At 44.2% G+C, this 18,582-nt stretch overlaps 1 long non-coding RNA gene across 1 annotated transcript; it reads left to right on the forward strand.

Moving 5' to 3' along the window:
* The first annotated feature begins 10,199 nt into the window (after nucleotides 1-10,199).
* Nucleotides 10,200-18,152, forward strand: LOC148129796 (uncharacterized). Its single transcript, XR_015750569.1, has 2 exons — nucleotides 10,200-10,416; nucleotides 16,336-18,152. It is a non-coding gene; the product is annotated as an uncharacterized LOC148129796 (long non-coding RNA).
* The last annotated feature ends 430 nt before the right edge of the window (nucleotides 18,153-18,582 follow it).

Below are 18,582 nucleotides of genomic sequence, written 5' to 3' on the forward strand. Positions count from 1 at the left end.
TTAGCATCTTCACCCTTCTCTCTGACATTTCTCTTCCCAGAGAGTTTGCTTCTTTCATTTAGCTTCCAGATTTCGTAAATCTTCTTTGAGATCTCAAATACATACACAACTGGCAGAATTGCCATGAAACCACAACAGAATTAGTGTCTTTCTTTGCTTTGAAGTTGAGTAGGTCCTTCACAAACCCATAGAGTGTCACATTTCTGGGCTGGGCGTTAACCTTATTTGATCATCCTCAGATATTAAAAAACCTCAACTATGTCTCTCCAGCCATAGCGACCTCAACTCAGAGGAAAAACTTGTCACTGGGTGACATACCAGCTTTTTATGAAAGAATTATCCTCTCATCATTCCATTTTTATTTCAAAAGGCATCCTGGGTTACCGGCGAGCTAATCAATTGATTACACCCAGCTCTAGATTTGACAACAATAATCTGAACATTGTTCAGTCCATGCCTAATCAACCAGCTCTTTGGGGGGGTTAGGATAAATAAATGAAGAACATCTGCCTGGGGAAATTGTTCTTATAATAATGCAATATTAATGTGTTACTACTTTGTGGAGCCATTGCCGGATTCTTAAAATAGACAGCTCTTGTTTATAAAAACTCTGACTTCATATCTTCTGGCAAGAAGGATTTTGTTTGCAGTTTTCAGGAGTGACTGTGCTTTCAAAGCAAGGACTCCAGAAATGAAGAAGACCGAAGATTAAATCTTAAGATTTCCAGCTACAAGTCATGAATGGAACAATTGGCAATTTCCTCGTTGGTCAACCAACTCTCTTAACTTTCTGAGCGCCTGTCTATTGGCAGTCACAAAGGACTAACTTAGCTGGCCTTAAGATCTGTGCTTGAGATCATGAGTGCTGGCACATTGAAAGATGTGTTTTGATCTGCTAAAGCTCACAAGATCGCACACTAGAATTTGAAAATGTCCTGAATGCTAAAATAAAAATAAAAATCAAGTCTTGTTTCGTCATCCCTTCCTTCCTTCCTCTCTTCCTCCCTTTCTGTTTATGTTTTATAAATACAGTATATTAAGCCCAACCTACCTGACTAACCCCAGCTTGTTTCTGATGTGTGTGGGTGTGGTTTAGCAGTACAGGTAATCTTTGACTTATGACCAGTTGCTTAGCAACTATTCAAAGTTACGACAGACCTGAAAAAAAAGGTAATGTATAACCTGGATTGAAGTTCTGACACTCAACCACACTGTAACATTTGTGATTGTTTGCAGTGTCCTGCAGTCAGGTGACCGTGTTTTACTATGGTTTTACCAAAAACGGGCACTTACGTCCAGTTTACGGCAAAACCATGCCATTAACGAACAGTGGGTTTCACTTAATGACTGCAGCATTCAGTAAACCTCGGTTTCTTTTTTACGACAGCCAAGTTTGCTTAACAACCACTGCAACAACAACAACAACAGAAAAAGAGGTAAAATTGGGTCGGCCGTATGACCAATCTGTTTAACAATGTTTGCAACTTACGACTGCTATGGACTGGCTCCATGATGGTTATAACTGAAGGACTATCTGTAGAGAAGAGGTTCCAAATATAACTTGGCTTAAAAGTGACTCCTGTGTGCTTCATCCTACCCTTCAATAAAAATGATGACAATCATTTCATAATAAATAGGACCCTACCAAGCATGATCTAGCTTTGGAGAAGGTGATTCAGAGGTCCTCAGCCTTATCACCCAAGTCCTCCCTGTGGCTGTCCCACCCAGCAATTGGTGGGTGGCATAGCCCACCCCTTAGCAGGGACCTCTTCTTCTTTTACTGATTTAGTGCAGCTAAGAAAGCTTCTCAAGATGAGGTCATCTCCCCCAACCTCTAGCCTCCTCTACAGCCTTCCAGGAGGCCAAAACTTGTGAGTGAAGAGAAACGGGATCGTTTGAGGCTCAGCCAACACAACAACCAAACAAACCCATGCAGATCCCACCTGGAAACGACCTCATTGGCCCAAAACAGTTCTCTGGTTTGTCCTTGAAACATATTTCCCCATTGTGCATGGCAAGTAGCAGCAGAAGAAGAATGGAAACGTTAACTCAACGTTTTAGCCAAGATTGCAGGCACCTCCAGAAGATTAAATGTTTAATGTCCCCAAAGAGGACAATTACGAAATACGCATCCGCAGAGGGCTTAGATTATCAGTGTTGAGTTAGCAAATTCAGCTCTTCTTTCGTTTTAATTACATTCCAAGATAAATTAAATCGAACTTCGTTGGTTTGGATCGTATCCCTTACAGTTTGCACTGGGTATAAAAGTGACCAAAGTACTCTGGATTGTTAAAATAAAATATTTGTAGCTCAGGCTTGAACTGTGAATTCCTTGGTGCTTTCTGAGCTTGGCGGTCTTCTTGCAGACGTTTCATTACCCAACCGTATAATGTCATCAGTGCTAGGAACATCTACAAGAAAGCAACCAAGCTCAAACTAGGTAACATCATCAGTGCTAGATGTGCTAGAACCGTGAAGCAAACCTATGACATGCGCCTCCCAGCTGATTTTTGGGCCTTTTTCGGCCTCCCAGAGGCTCAAGGGAAGCCTCTGCAGCCTTTGGAGGCCGAAAAGCAGGCCCGTTTAGTCACTTCCTGTATTTCCAGAAATACTGGAAGTGATGAAACGGGCCCATTTTTCAGCCTCCAAAGACTACAGAGGCTTCCTTCCTTCCTACTGTGCAGTGTAGGTAAGGGGATGGCAGGGAGGATCGCACGCATACGCTCAGGGGGCGTGGAGGGGCTGCGCGCATTGCCTTCTGGGTGCTGGCAATTTTCGGCACAGGAGCCCAGAAAGGTTAGCCACCACTGTGCTAGAAGCATCTGCAAGAAAGCAACCAAGCCGAGAGAGCACCAAGGACCCCTCATAATCTGGATCAAGTCACAGAAGAACAAGGAACACCTCTCACTAAAAACCAGGATCTCCTCCAAACAAGCAGCCCATTTCCAAAAGCACCTTCTTCCATCTAGGACTGCTTCGTTCTTCTTGCGCTTTAACAGAAAATCCATTCTTTCCACTCAGCTGCCATGTTGGTGGCATGGCAAACTGGCCATCTCAGCATTCAGCATGGCATTTTGGGAGGCGCAGCTGGCAAAGAGGCCTCCTTCACACGCCTCATTGTTTTCACAGCCAGTGGTCAAGCACCGTGAACTTCGCCCAGAAACAGAATCACCCCTCTGTGATTCTGGCATCAACCTGTACTTACTTGCCAGACGGCAGAGGTGAACAAGGGCTGTTGAACAAGCAACTCTTGAAGCGTGAAGACAAAGGCTGGGCTTCATTTTTTTATTTTTTTATTGCCTAGACATCAACCGGTCTTGATAATGCTTGCCTGTCTGGCATCATGTGAGCTAGCCTGTTTTAGAGGAATTCTCCCTGGGTTCAGTTTCGGGGCACTGAAAATTTCCTACGAGGCTCAAATTTTAATTCAGGGCTCCCCGATGCCCAGGGTGTCCCAATGGGATCCAGCCAGTGATTGCTGGGATGGGAGGAGTAGGGCAGGATTCACGATCAAAAACAACTGATCACATCTGTCTCTGTTGCATTTATTTTCTATCTCTTACCAGATGTATTTATTTTCTATGTCTTCTATATCTTCTACATAAGAGCTGCGCTGGCGCAGTGGGGAGAGTGCAGTACTGCAGGCTACTTCTGCTGACTGCCGGCTGCCTGTAGTTTGGCAGTTTGAATCTCACCAAGTTCAAGGTTGACTTGTCCTTCCATCCTTCTGAGGTAGATCAAATGAGGACCCAGATTGTTGGGGGCAAAAGGTTGACTCTGTAAACCCGCTTAGAAAGGGCTATATAAAGCACTGTGAAGCAGTATATAAATCTAAGTGCTATTCCTTCCTTCCTTCCTTCCTTCCTTCCTTCCTTCCTTCCTTCCTTCCTTCCTTCCTTCCTTGGTGGCAAAATTCTTAGAATGCATTATTGCAGGCTGATTCTGCCCACTTTCTGGAGTTCAATCCTCACCAGCTCAAGGTTAACTCAGCCTCCCATCCTTCCGAGGTGGGTAAAATGAGAACCCAGATTGTTGGGGGCAAATAGGCTGATTCTGTAAAACCACTTAGAGAGGGCTGTGAAGCAGTATATAAGTCTAAGGGTTATTGCTATTACCCATCATTCCTCCCTCCCTCCCTCCCTTACTCACTCCCTCTCTCACTCCTTCCTCTTTTCCTTCCTTTCTTCCTCCCTCCCTTTCTTCCTTCCTTCCTAAAAGTTGACTCAGCCTTCCATCCTTCCAAGGTGGATAAAACGAGGACCCAGATTGTTGGGGACAAATAGGCTGATTCTGTAAAACTGCTTAGAGGGGGGCTGTAAAGCACTATAAAGCGGTATATAAGTCTTAAGTGCTATTGCTATTTTGATCCCATGACCATGGAGATATGCCACAATTGTAACTGGAAACACCAATGGCACCTCACTTCTTCCAGTGCCCTTATAGTTTCAAACAATCACTGAACGAATGATGGTAAGGCAAGGCTTCTTGTACAGCCTTCCTAACCTGGATGTCCTCCAGATGTTTCCCCACCCCAAAATTGGTCTGGCCCTGGAGGTATTCCAGGGGTTTCAAACCCACTGATCTGGAGAAGCCACTTTGTGTTCATACCGGACAGGGTGACCCAGATCTCTCGCCCAATGCCATATTCCCATCAGTGCCACTTTTCATTTAAATCAACACAAGTTTCTAGCCCTTAAGTTTCCAGGGACGGTTTCTGATATGGGCTTTCCATGTGGGGTCCTTGGATCTGGTCTGTCTTAGATTTGTTTGGGCCTTTATCTGGTATGTTGATTGCGGCAGCTAAACACAAAATTCAGCTGCGCAATGAAACCCGAAACGGGTTATCCCTTCAGTCTAATAGCTTTTTTTCCTAATCTCAGCATCTCTCTAAACCAGGCCCACATGTTTTATGGTATTTTTCCAGCGCATTCACAATTAAAGGCCAATTGCTGAAAAGGGCATGTACATTGCCAGAGCGATTGGTATGCTCCGCTCTTCACTTTCCTTTCAGGGCGAGAGGAATGAAGGAAATTTTGCTGAGCCAAATGCTAAGCTAGCCCTCTGGTTCCAGGTATAGATGATCTCTGTTTGAATCTGTTCCAAAATGCAAGCAAATCCAAGGAATAATTTTTGTTTTTGTTTTCTTTTTCAGATAGCCAAAACAGCCACCTCTGTTGTGTTTGCCAGGGTTTCTAGGAGCAGGGAGTTCCACAGATCAACCCTGCTGTAAAATAACACTTTCAAGGAGACGTCACATCTTCTGAAGACATGGATGCTCAATTGCACATTGCTTGTGGACACCCATGAATTCGTGTGGCTCAGAAAGAGAGATGGATAAATTCACAGAAGGCAAATTTTTCCAATTTAGGAAACACGGTGTGGTATCCAGGGTGGGATTGCCTCTCTAAGTACCTTTTTGATTAGAGTAGGTCTGCCTGCTGTTTGCAAACATTGAGAGGCACCTGATTGGTTAGAGCAGTATTTTCCAACCTTGGCAGCTGTAAGTTGAACTGTCACTTGTAAGTTAAGGTGGACTTCAACTCCCAGAATTCCCCAGCCAGCCTTGGATTAGAGCAGAGCTCTCCAAACTTGGTCACTTTAAGACTTGTGGTGTTCAATTCCCAGAACTCCGCAGTTTACGGTAACTTTCTTAATAGATGGTGGGTATGCAGTAAGCATAATATATCTTGACTTCAGCAAAGTGCGGGGAAAAGAGCTGGCTGGGGAATTCTGAGAGAGTTGAAGTCCACAAGTCTTAAAGTGGTCAAATTTGGAGACCCCTGAACAAGAAGAACAGGATGAGCCTTGAACTAATCCAGCAGAATTATTGTTATGGTCCAAAAGTTGCCAGACACATTAAAGACACATTACCACTTAATTTTTTCAAAAAAGATAAGGCAGACAGAACGGCAGATCAGCCTCCATGGACTTTGCTTGTTGGAAATTGGCTGGGAAAGTTGCAAATGGTGACCACGCTATCCTGTGATCCTGCAGCCATTGTAAATGCATGCCAGTTGCCAAGTACCCAAATTTTGATCACATGGGGCTGCAGTGATGATCATAACTACAAGGACTCATTGTAACTCCCCTTTTCCAATGCTGTTGTAACTGTGGTGTAACTAAACCAGGGGTTGGCAACCTTAAACACTCAAAGAGGCCATGAGGACCTGTTTCCCACAGAAAAGGAAATACCAGGAGCCAAAAAAAAAACTGCTTCCCCATGCTTGACTATTTCCTGAGGGCCACAAAACTAGCATATATAGTTGAATTAAAGATTCTGTTTTCTTCTGAAATGTTTCTTTTCTTGGATTTAACCATGGTTAGCCTCCTGGGGGTCGAAAAGCTCAATACATCGCATGATGGTGGGTGTCGCACATTGGCAATTGCGGTGCAAATTTTGAAAGACAGCAGAGGGATGAAAGAGCCACATGTGGCTCCAGAGCTGGAGGTTGCTGACCCCTGAAGTAAACCAATGGTTATAAGTTGAGAACTGCCTGTAACCCTGTTTTGGGGATGCCACTTCAGTGCTGCTGGGCAGAATTTCTTCTGCTTTGAAAAATTGGGTGGCTTGTAGATATTATATCTTTTTGTTAGGTTTTTTTTTTTTTTTGCACTTTGTTCCCAAGTCCCAAAAACGAGACTCTACTTCTATTGCCCCAACAGCAAGCGAAGACATCTAGTCACGTTGATCTTCTCGGGATCCCAGGGAGATGATTCAACCTGTAGAAACATCATCCCCATCTTGCCCCCAAGGCTTAGTTGAAAAGGTTTTGGAGGTTTTGGAAAAAGCCAGTGCTGGAAAAGGGGGCCACCCTTTCAAATTGCAGGCACAGACATTTTGAATCCAATCTCCCCCCCCCCCACAGAAGTTTCTATTTTTATCTGCAGGGCTTGGAAGGTTGACACTAAACGTCGAGGCTACACTTCAATTTGTCAGCCACCACCTCGTTTGTCAATCGGCAGGCAGCTTTTCGGTTGTCAAAGGCGGCAGGATCCATGCCGGAGCATCGATCAAACGTCTGACGTAAAGAGGACAAACAGCTGCCCCGGGGAAGGCTCCTGTCAATGCCTGGATTAGGGGCCTCCAAGGAAAAGGAGGGAAAAACATCCTGGTTGAACTGCTGTGTTATTATTATTTTTTTTCCCCCCAGGTCAACAACAGAACCTCGCTCGGCATCGACTTTGAGGGATGAAACAAATATCTTTCAGAGGTTAGACAGGGAGGGCTTGACTTTGAGAATGGTCGTAAGCAGTTTAGGATTTGTTTGCAGAGGTTGTTTTTCTGGGAGAGTGTTTAGAATTATTAATCCCTGGATTAATTTGGGGAAGGGCTGGGATGCAAACATCGTGCAGGGAGGTGTTGTGATAAGGAAGGTTTGGGTTGGATCGTGGAGGTCAGGGCTGGTTTTTTGGGTTTTGTTGAACTGGGAATGTCTTGAAGGAGGAACAGTTTCTCAATTCCTTTGCTTTGGTCTCCTGCCCTTTAGGGGATCATTCCTTGACTGTTTTTCTCCACCTCTAACTTCCCATATTAGTTTCTCCACATTTCACTGGCTGGCTGGTGGGATGAGCTTTCTTTCTTTCTTTCTTTCTTTCTTTCTTTCTTTCTTTCTTTCTTTCTTTCTTTCTTTCTTTCTTTCTTTCTTTCTTTCTTTCTTTCTTTCTTTCTTTCTTTCTTTCCTACCTTCCTTCCTTCCTTCCTTTTTCCCTCCCTCTCTTCCATCCACCTTTCCTTTCTCTCTCCCTCTTTCCCTCCCCTCCCTCCAACCTTCCATCTCTCCCTCCCTTCCTTCCTTTCTCCTTCCCTCCCTTCTTTTCACCCTTCCTTCCTCCCCCCCTCCCTCCCCCCTCCCTTCCATCCATCCATCCATCATCCCTCCTCCCTCCCTCCCTCTCCCCTCCCTTCCTCCCTCCCTCCCTCTCCCCTTCCTTCCTCCCTCCTCTCTCTCCCTTCCATCCATCCATCCATCCATCCATCATCCCTCCCCCCTCCCTCTCCTCCTCTCCCTTCCTCCTTCCCTCCCTCCCCTCCCCTCCCTTCCAGCCATCCTTCCTTCTTCCCTTCCTTCCTTCCCCCTCTGCCAGGAAGAAATGTGTTGGTTTTCCATGATGGGCTTTCCGACATTTGAAGACCCAGAACATTGGGAAGAGAAGAGTTTGGAGAAAGTGGTCCTCCAGGGTCCTCATCTCATGGCCCTCCTGCCCCTTTGTGTGTGTGTGGGGGGGGTCTTATTCCCTCTGCCCATTTTCACCTCCTGAACTCCATCGGGCTGCTCAGCCTCCGGATCATATCAGGGTTTATGGCGATGGGTGTGGTGTCCAGGGCATCCTGCCAGCAAGGATTACTGTCTCATTGCAGCCCAAAAGCATGACATGTTTTCAAGCAGGCAGGCCTGAGGGATGCTGGGTGGGCTGATGTATGCCGTCATACGTGATATATGTAGCCTCCCCCATCTAGCCTTGCTCGGGTTGCAAATTAAAGCACTATTGATAGCTATTCTGACTTCACTTTGATTCTTGGCCCCTGCAAATTTATTCCCTCCCTCAATTATGACTTGGTCTCCTATAAATGCAGAGGCAGAAGCCTGATCCCTGGTCCTTAAATCACCCAATCCTGCAAGAGCTTCCTGCATCCATCACCTGCCTCTCCCATATTCCGGCTCGCTCTATTGTAATTGTGGGGGTTTAATGGCCTTTATCTGAGTTGCACTTAAGGGACAGGGCTGTTCTGGGGATTCCCTCGGGGCCTGCTGGGAATAAAAGGGATCCCTTGTATTGGGTGTCAATCTGGTTTCGATACCATCCATTAGGAGCTCTCCATGGTGCTGCAGAACTCCTGTCCCCCTACTCAGGGGGTATTTGCCAGCTCTTTCCAGACTGGGGTTTCTCGACCTTGGCAGCTTGGAGGTGTGTGGACTTCAACTCCCAGAATCCCTCAGTCAGCCTGAGTTCTGGGAAGTGAAGTCCATACTTCTTCTTCAAGTGACCAAGGTGGAGAAATACTGTTCCAGACTATGTCTAAGATCTCCCAAGGCTCTCAGCTTGCTTGGAAGAGAGGAAGGGGTGGGGGGTGGGGTCATCTAGTCTTTTAATACCTCTCAGGTTGATGTCCTCCATATACCTGGAGACAGCAATTCCTTCGTCTGTGTTGCTTAGGTGGTCTGGAAATGGCTAGAGGGCAACTCTTGGCAAAATCCTGATCCGGCTTATCTAGATTCCCATGCAATGCATCATGGCTTGTCCAGAGAGGAGCACACTTCATGAATTATCTAGAGGAGTCTTTTTCTCATTCTGGATGAATATTTGTGAATAAAATGATGGGGAGAGCGAGAGTCTAGTTTTTCCTGTGTCCTTCATTCTGGAGGTACTTTATTTGTCTTCAAAATCTGATAAAACCCAAAAGATTGTTTGGGCTCTTCATAAACTCCAGACCCTTCTAAATGCTTCATGGTAATGGATAAAACCTTCAGAAAGCACCGAATTGGGAAAAGGAAAAAAAATTAGCAAGAGGTTGTGCTCTGCTATTTATTTATATATATTTTTTGTATGCAATTTGTCTGTTCAGTCTCTCTAAGGTGGCTAGGTGAGGATGAATATTCTCAATATTCCCAGATACTCTGTGTGTATGTGTATGAGAGAGGGGGCGGAGGGAGGGAGAGAGAGAGGAGGGAGGGAGGGAGGGAGGGAGGGAGGGAGGAGAGGGAGAGAGAGAGAGAGAGAGAATGAGAATGAGAATGAGAATGAATGTGTGTGCGTGTATTTGCATGAATACTATATTTCTTTTCCTGGAGGTTGGAAATAGGGATGTTAAATATATGTACTTTTTTTTTTGCAATTCATTTTTTTCTCAGTATTCTGAAATATGATATGGTGTCCCAGCCCATAGTAATCCTGTCTTGTCAGGTTGTTGCACAGTGAAAGTTGATTTAAGAGAGAGAGAGAGAGAGAGAGAGAGAGAGAGAGAGAGAGAGAGAGAGAATGGCACATAACCTATAATTCCATTTTATTCTAATCTCTACATTAATCCTCTGTGGGTGTTTTTTTTTTCCTTTTTTACAAAAAAACACGCACTTGTTGAATTAGAGAAAATAAAGCGAAGTCAGTCAAAGTCTTTGCTGAATCACTTCCCTGCAATGCGACTTGCCTAGCTGCAAACCAAACAAGCCTCGTGTAAGACAAGGGAGATTAAAAGAAAGAAAGGACAGCCAGGTTGTTTGCTGAAAACTCGGCCTTTTATATTTGGCCAATGTGGCCTGTGGTTTGTTTCTTCATCTGAACTGTTCACATGTGGCCAGACAGAGCTGCCTATTTACATACTTGTGTTCGGTTTATAAATACAAGTGCATCAGACTGAAGAAATCAATCAACAGGTGTGAATAGCAGTGAGGATACCTGAGTGAAGCCTCAAACACCCAGGTAAATAAATACGATTTTTTCAGGAGGTCACTGTTGCTTTATCTCAAGGGGAAATTTGTTCTGTATGCAGTGGGGTGTGTGGGGGGGCCCACACCAAAGAAAGTCCTGTTCCAGGGTGCTGGTTTACAAGATCTGGCATTGAACAGGAAAATTCCATTATTAAAGTATTAGCTCGATATCCATGCTTCGCTACGAAACTATGTGATCGGGCTTAGTTTTGGGGGAAGAAAATAAGGGGAGGAAAATTCTGCCTACCGGTATCCATCAGTATTCATCTGGCTAGTGTCCTGTCAGTGAGGGCTGTTTGGAAACTGAAACAGTATTTGGTGTGCGTGCAAGAAGGAGACAGCAAGGAGCCTGGGCGTGGCTTAGCTCAACTGTTCTGTACTAAAGCTGCTGGTTGCTGCTGTGAAACTAAAAAGTGAAATGGAAGCTCCTCTCCTCCGCTTGTGTTTTGCATTTGGAACAGATTTCTTTCCAGGTGGGGAGGGGGAGTCGAACTACTTAGCATCAGAGCATGTTAATAATAATAATAACATACGAAATACTAATATTCTGAGGGTCCTTTCAAAAAATCCTTTCTTAGTGAGCCCCTAGAAGCCGAGAGGAAGATACATGCCAAATGTCAAGTTTGTAGGCTTTACGGTTCTGGAGATGTTGTGATGATGCGTGAGGGGCCTTTCGCTTATATATTTCCAAGTATCAAAGGTTAGCTGTGAAAGACACAAAGTCATTGCTTGTTTTCCCGTTTCGGTTTAAATTAGCATTTTCCAGATGGGCTGTCCCAAAGGTAGTTCAGATGAAGTCTCCAGAAGCCTTCAAAGGCTTCAGAAGAAAACAATAGCTGAAAACAACAATGACACGAACAGACAAGAAAAGAAACCTGAGTGAAACTTGAAGGTCCACAGAATATATTTGACGCGTATTGGATGCCAGAAAGTGTCTCTTCCCGATCTAGAAGGGCTTCCATTGCTCTCCTTCCCCCCACACCAACGGAAGCAACTTTACAAAGGCAGGAAGGGACTTCAAAGAAACACGCTTGGCATGTAAAAATGACTGTCAAAAGTACAAAGGAACAGCTAAGATTTAGAAGGCAACCTAGGTCAGAAACACTTAATGCCTTTACCTTTTGGATCTCTGATCAAAAATGGTGGATATGTAGAGGAAATCTTACTCATTTGCATATCAAAGAACAAAGGGCAGGATTGGGTCCTATTTACTAAAAGAATAACAGCATAACAGAGTTGGAAGGGACCTTGGAGGTCTTCTAGTCCAACCCTATAGCATTTCAGACAAATGGCTGTCCAATCTCTTCTTAAAAGCCTCCAGCGATTGGAGCACCCACAACCTCTGGAGATAAATTGTTCCACTGATGAATTGTTCTCACTCTGAGGAAATTCCTCCTTAATTCCAGGTTGCTTCTCTCCTTGATTAGTTTCCATCCGTTGCTTCTCGTCCTGCACTCAGGTGCTTTGGAAAATAAATTGACCCCCTCTTATTTGTGGCAGCCCCTGAGATATTGGAGCACTTAGATGTTGCAAAACCACCTATCTTCTAAATCAGGGGACTCCAACCTTGGCAACGTAAAGACTTGTGGACTTCAACTCCCAGAGTTCCTCAACCAGCTGGCTGAGGAATTCTGGGAGTTGAAGCCCACAAATCTTAAAGTTGCCAAGGTTGCAGTCCCTTGTTCTAAATGGTATAGAATCTTCATGGATGCCATCTTTGAAAATTTGCTGTTGTCCACCAAAGGTTGTGGTGGCCCAAATAAATCAACGTCACGCACACACACCCAAGCACGAACACACACACTATTTCACTCTTGCAGACTTTTGCCTAGGACAGCCTCCCACTCAAAGTCATTCTCCCAGGGACACTGATTTAAGATCCTGCAGAAGCCCTAAAGTTGAGTTATGAAAGGAAGTTTTCAGCCTTCAGTGGATTAAAAATAAGAAAGGCGGAAAAAACAACAACCCGTGTGTAGAAGAATGGGCATGCCCAATTAATAATGCCAAGTAATTTTTGCCATTGTACTAATGTATATGATTCCCGTGCTTGTAATTCAGGAAGAATTGGAATGGAGAAATTGTGCAACATTCTATGTCCTAAGTAGGTATAAGGTTCTACCTTTTGAATTTTGTCTGAGGCTATACACTCTGCCAAGCAGCTGTAGAACCTCCTATTCCCCACAATGAAGAAACTGTCGTTTTTGGCCACTGTACTGGCCACTGTAAAGAGAAGATGACAGTAGCATCAGCTCCAGTATCCAATAAACCCTTGAAATGGTTGTTTATTAAGGAAGAGCGTTAACAAAGGACGAGAGGAGTTCAGCTGATGAAGTAAGCCTACAGATAAAGAAGTTGATCCAAATCCTGCATCCCCACAATTACCTATACCAGGAGATGGATTTTCATATGGAAGAAGAAGCAATTGAGCAACAGAAGAATTACAAGGAAGAACTTGAGGAAGATTCACCCAAATCTGAATCATGAGGATACCAGTGTAATCTGAATCTATTACCCCAGGCACAACAAAATAGCCCTTTTTGTGTGCAGAAGAACGAGGCAAAATTAAGCCAACTAATCCCAAAGGAAGAGGACCTTTAAATTGAGATGGAACTATTTTAACTTCCATGGGAAATTTAAACTCAATTTCCTCTTGAGTGATTAAATCGATCACAGCGCTACCGGCTGTGGCTGGGGAGGAGTGAGAGAGACTGCTGGAGGAGTCAGAGTGATGGGAAAGGCACGCTTTGGATTCTGGGTGGGTGCCACACCCATTGGCAAGTTTCCCGACCGAAACCGACATTGATTGGCCCAATGAAATCCCTTTTTACAAATAGGGCACTTCTTAGAAGGACGATTTTGAGGCATAGAAGGTGTAGAACGACAGTCCTTCTGAAAGTGGCCAGGCTTCTTACACTTAAAACAGTTACCAAATTGGTCGCTGTCCTTTCTGAATAGCAGCTGCTAACATATGCATTTTATAAATTTGTGATCCAATATCCTGGCAGACTCGCAGCATATCTGCCAGAGTGTAATGAGCAGTAGCCTTTAATGGCTGTAAAGCTCTTTTACAATCTGCATTAGCATTTTCAATAGCTAACTGGTGAAGAAGTTCACCAGCAGCTTCCTGATGATCAAACTGCTGTCTAATTGCTTTGGACAGACGCTCAACAAAGTCAGCATAAGGCTCATTGGCATTCTGTCGAATGTTTGAAAAATTTGCTCTAGGTTCTCCAGCTTGGGGTACCTTAAGAAAGCACGAAAGGCACATTCAGAAACAATAGTTTACGTAGCTGGAGGAAGAACAACTTGAGTAGGAATTGTACCAAATGGTCCAGAACCAAATAGCTGCTCAACTGTATATGCTCCTCCCCCTCCTAAAGCAGCAGCCTGAGCATGTCTCATATATTCACTCTCCCAAACCACATATTGCATGGATGTTAAAATCATGCGAAATATTTGCTTCCAGTCTTCAGGGATCATTGTATAAACATTTTTTATTCCTTCTACAAGTCCTCTTGTAAAATTACCACTAATCCCATAGTCTGTAACTGCCTTTTTTTAACTCTCTTAAGATCTGATAAGGCAGACCCTCCCATTCTGCTACTTGCAGTCCAAGCTGTGGCCCCTGACCAGGACAATATTGTACTGGACAAACAGACAGTAATTCTGCAAGTTCTGTTCCTGAGACAGAGGCATCCCTTTTACAAGTCTCTACCATTTTCTGAAAAGAAGACTGAACAATAGAGTCAGGAGGCTTTTGCCCTGTATCTGCAGGAGCTGAGGGAATTGAAGACATATATTCAGGTGAAGAAGGGGGACAAATGACAGCATTAGTATAACGTGAAGGTGGAGGTGTTAAAAGAGAAAGTTCATTGTGACCAAATTTTTCAATTGCATGCCTACATAAATGCCACAGATGCAAAACTTCCATTTTTGCTCGAGGTTCAGTGTGCAACGTTTTCCCAATACGTTCCCAATCAGTTAATTTTAAAGACCCCTTTTCTGGGTACCATAGGCACTGAGCTTCAATCTCCTGGACCAGCCTTAAGAAATTTCTCTGTGGTACCTCGGTATTATTTTTCTTCAACAAATAGCCTAATTCATCTACATGCTTCCTTTGTTCCTCAGAAAGCGAAGACTCCATACTTACAGAAACCAAAAGGTTGAAGAAACCACAAAGGGTTGAAGGTGCACCAAATCCTTGCCGGATGAAGTAAGAGGGTCCCTGTTCATGCGCCACTTGTTGTAATGACGAGGCAGTCGAGTTGTTTGATCATGAACAACTGAATCATGATGATCTTTATTGGAGTCTAGTCTTGCATTTATACACATTTTTAGTTATCCTCCATCACTGGTTAACTTTGGTTACTGCTTAACTTTCGTTACTGTTTAGCACAGTAATCCATACAATTAATTATCTCTAGTTAAAGTCTAACATATGTTTACTTCCTCTCTCTAATCCTCCTTTAGATTAGTGACTTTGTTTGCCTGAGTTGTATTTGCTTGGAAACATTCTTTATCTGAGGTTTGCCATCTGAGATTGGAACATTCCTGCAATTACAACTCTACACCCGTGAATATTGTTATATATCAGAAGTGTAAAAGTGAAAGACTTCCTTGGTGCTTTTTTTTTCTTTTTGCAGTTTTTGGGGACATGAAGAGCTCCAAAGGCAATATTAATATAATCAGTCTGGAAGGACAAATTACACCTGTCTTCTCTAACAGAGAAAGTCACCCTAACAAATAAATACTTCCTTCTTTAAATAGCCACAGAGAGGGGTATTTCCACCTCTTCCTTTCCTTTCCTTTTCCCTTCCCATTCTCCTTCCCTTCCCTTCCCTTTCCTCTTCCCTTCCTCCTTCCCTTGCCTTCCCTTCCCTTTCCTCTCCACTTCCTTCCTCCTTCCCTTCCCTTCCCTTCCCTTTCCTCTCCACTTCCCTTCCTCCTTCCCTTCCCTTCCTTCCCTTCCTCCTTCCCTTTCCTCTTCCCTTCCTCCTTCCCTTGCCTTATCTTTCTTTTCTCCTTCCCTTCCCTTCCTTTCCTCTCCTCTTTCCTTTCCTCCTTCCCTTCCCTTTTCTTCCTTTCCTCTTCCCTTTCTCCTTTCCTTCCCTTCCCTTCCCTTTCCTCTCCACTTCCCTTCCTCCTTCCCTTCCCTTCCCTTCCTCCTTTCCTTTCCTCTTCCCTTCCTCCTTCCCTTGCCTTCCCTTTCTTTTTTCCTTCCCTTCCCTTCCTTTCCTCTCCTCTTTCCTTCCTCCTTCCCTTCCCTTTCTCCTTTCCTTCCCTCCCTTTTCTTTCCTTCTTCCTTCCCTTCCCTTTCTTTTCTCCTTCCCTTCCCTTTTTTCCTTTCCTTTCCTCTTCCCTTCCTCCTTCCCTTCCCTTTCTCCTTTCCTTCCCTTCCCTTTTCTTTCCTTTCTCCTTCCCTTGCCTTCCCTTTCCTTTCTTTTCTCCTTCCCTTCCCTTCCTTTTTTCCCTTTCCTTACCTCTTCCTTTCCTCCTTCCCTTCCCTTCCCTTTCCTTTCCTTTCCTCCTTCCCTTCCTTCCCTTTCCTTTCCTTTCCTCTTCCTTTCTCCTTTCCTTTCCTTCCCTTCCCTTCCCTTTCCACTTCCCTTCCTCCCTCCTTCCCTTCCCTTCCCTTCCTCCTTTCCTTTCTTTGTTTCTAGGCCCAGATTGGTGGTGGTGGGGAATGCACAAATGAGGTTCAAACACTAATGAAAAGATAAAAGGTCTCATACCCACAATGTGGAGACAACTACTTACCAATATAAACAAGAACCTAGGTGGTAACGCTAAAGGGTTGCCTTTTCCTTTCTTTCTGTATTTCCCCCCCTTCTTCCTTTCTTTCCATTTTGACAGCTTGTGGTGGCAGTGATGAATCTGTGAAGTTATCTAATTTTCCACTGTTTTAATTAAGGGGCCTGCAAGCTGAGGGCGAACAGCTGGATTCTTTGTACTGCTTTCTGTTGCCTGACAGAGAAAAATGTTGGACGGCGACTTCAGCCAAGCTCTCGGCCTGACCTGAGCAGATGAACGTTCTGGGATTCATAAACTTGTGGTTGGAAAGCAGAAGGCATTTTGAGCGCCTTCTTGGCCTCCTCACAGGCCAACGAGTGGGTCACGCAGCGAACTGCCTTTGTAGTCCTCCCTGCAGCGAAGATGGTAATTAAAAGGTGAAGCCTCAGCTTGGAAGAGGAAACCTGCAAGTGGATCCGTTGTCTTTAGTGGAGGAGAGCTTTCGATGGAGCAATTTAGCTTTGCTCGAGATGTGTTGGAGAAGTTCAAGACAGGAAGGAGTTTTTCTGGCCTTTGAGTGGGGGGAGCTGGGAGTTTCCTCCAAGGAGTAGGTGGGATCAGGAGAAAACAGGAGGTAAAAATCTCCACGACTGCATGGAACTGTCAGCATTCTGAGTAACGCATCTGCAAAAATCAGAAGTGAGGCAGGTAGATGCCTCAAAGAACATGTTTATTGGATACATCATATTGGCACAGCTAGTGAAAGCCAACTCTAAAAGTTCCCTCGGTTTTTCCCTAATTAAAAGAATAAATATTTCCCTCCCCAGATGTCCCCAGTCACATTGTCCAATAAAAGTAGCTGGCAGGCTGCTTGGGCACTCCTCCCTTCCTTCAACTGCCACCTGTTGGGATGACCTTGGTTCCCACAAGAAAACTTTTTGTTTTGACTATCTAGTTCCCCTCCCTTCCCCCTCTCAGAATTCGTGGCAACTATGACGCAGCACAAGATGGCTTCAGCCAGGTTTGCTTCAGAGTTGACAGTAACATTTGAATAGAGAACCAGCATGGTGGAGTTGTGAAGGTACCAAGATGCAAACCAGGAGTCTGTGAATTACAGTTCTGCCTTAGGCACAAAGCCAAGTGGGTGACCTCAAGCCAGTCCCCTTCTTGGAGCCTAGGAAACTAGAAATGGCCAACCCCTTCTGAAAAACTTTGCAGAGAAAATGTCCGGGCAGTTTTTGAGAATTGGATAAACATTTTTTGAAAAAAAATTGAATGCAATTACAAATTCTAAAAGCAGATGAACACATTCCTAAAAGGATAACACTGCACGTGTTTTGTGATTTTTCCTCTCCTGTGAAGTTGACCGCCTAGTGTATAAACCGGAACTGGATTCTAAGATCACCAGTGGCTGAAAAAGACATATAAAAGAATGCATTTTGGGAAGAAAAAAAAGGAAAAGAAGAACAGGCATTTTAAAAGCAAACACATGTGAGGAGTCTTCGTGGAACAGTTTTTGGATAGATTGTGTGTAGGAGGGTGTGGGGGTTAGGGTTAGGGTTAGTGCCTGAGGTCTTCTGATATTGTGCCTGAGGTCTTCTGATTCCAAAATTAAATCCTTTGATGAAGAAGAACCCAATGGAGAGGGTCACATGAGGCAGCCCAAATAGACAATTTCTATCAGCACCCAATTCATAAGAGGAATGGAGCTGGATGAGATTAAAGGGAAAATTGCAGTGTTTGCTTGATGGCTGTGGAGTTCGCTTAAGGACCATGGCAAAAAAATCACACCCAAAGTGAATCAGGTTCAGTCACACGATGCCTCCACTTGCAGCCACAATGACTTACGGCCATTATTCCAGGCTCAGTTAAAGTTGTAAGTTGAGGTTTCTCTGTTTCTATGAATCTCTTTTGGCCTCTTTCTTTGCCTTCTCTGGACGTGACTGCTTCCTATCTGTTCAGAAGCATTTCTGTATTTAATAAATACAGATATTAATATTTGTTTGTTGCATTTTTTTCAAATTGTCGTAAATGCCTTTGGGCAAAGATAACTGGTCCCTGAACATTTACCATTCTAGATTGTCCCGATGATCATTTTCATGAGTAGGTGTGAACACGGATCAGTCAAGAAATGGGTGGTTGAGATAAGTCACACTCAAGCCGTTGAAAGTGGGCAATCCTTTTCCATGATGTATACACAATCATTGCTTCTGGTAGTGATTTAATCAGCTCGGGATTGAATGACCCTAAAGACACTTTGGAAGACAGTGATGGGAATATCTTGAAGTGCCTGCTTGCCTTTCTCTTCCTCTCTGTCTTTGCTGAATTTCTTGAAAGCCCAGGGTGATAACTCTCTAAGAGAGCCAATGATTTGGGAAGCAGTTGACCATTGTCAGATAATCAGTTCTGGGAAGGAGATGAGTTTTAT

This window comes from Notechis scutatus, chromosome 9 (assembly GCF_049901735.1).
Source record: "Notechis scutatus isolate UNSWTSFEM ecotype Mainland chromosome 9, rNotScu1.2, whole genome shotgun sequence".
Classification (NCBI taxonomy): Eukaryota; Metazoa; Chordata; class Lepidosauria; order Squamata; family Elapidae; genus Notechis; species Notechis scutatus.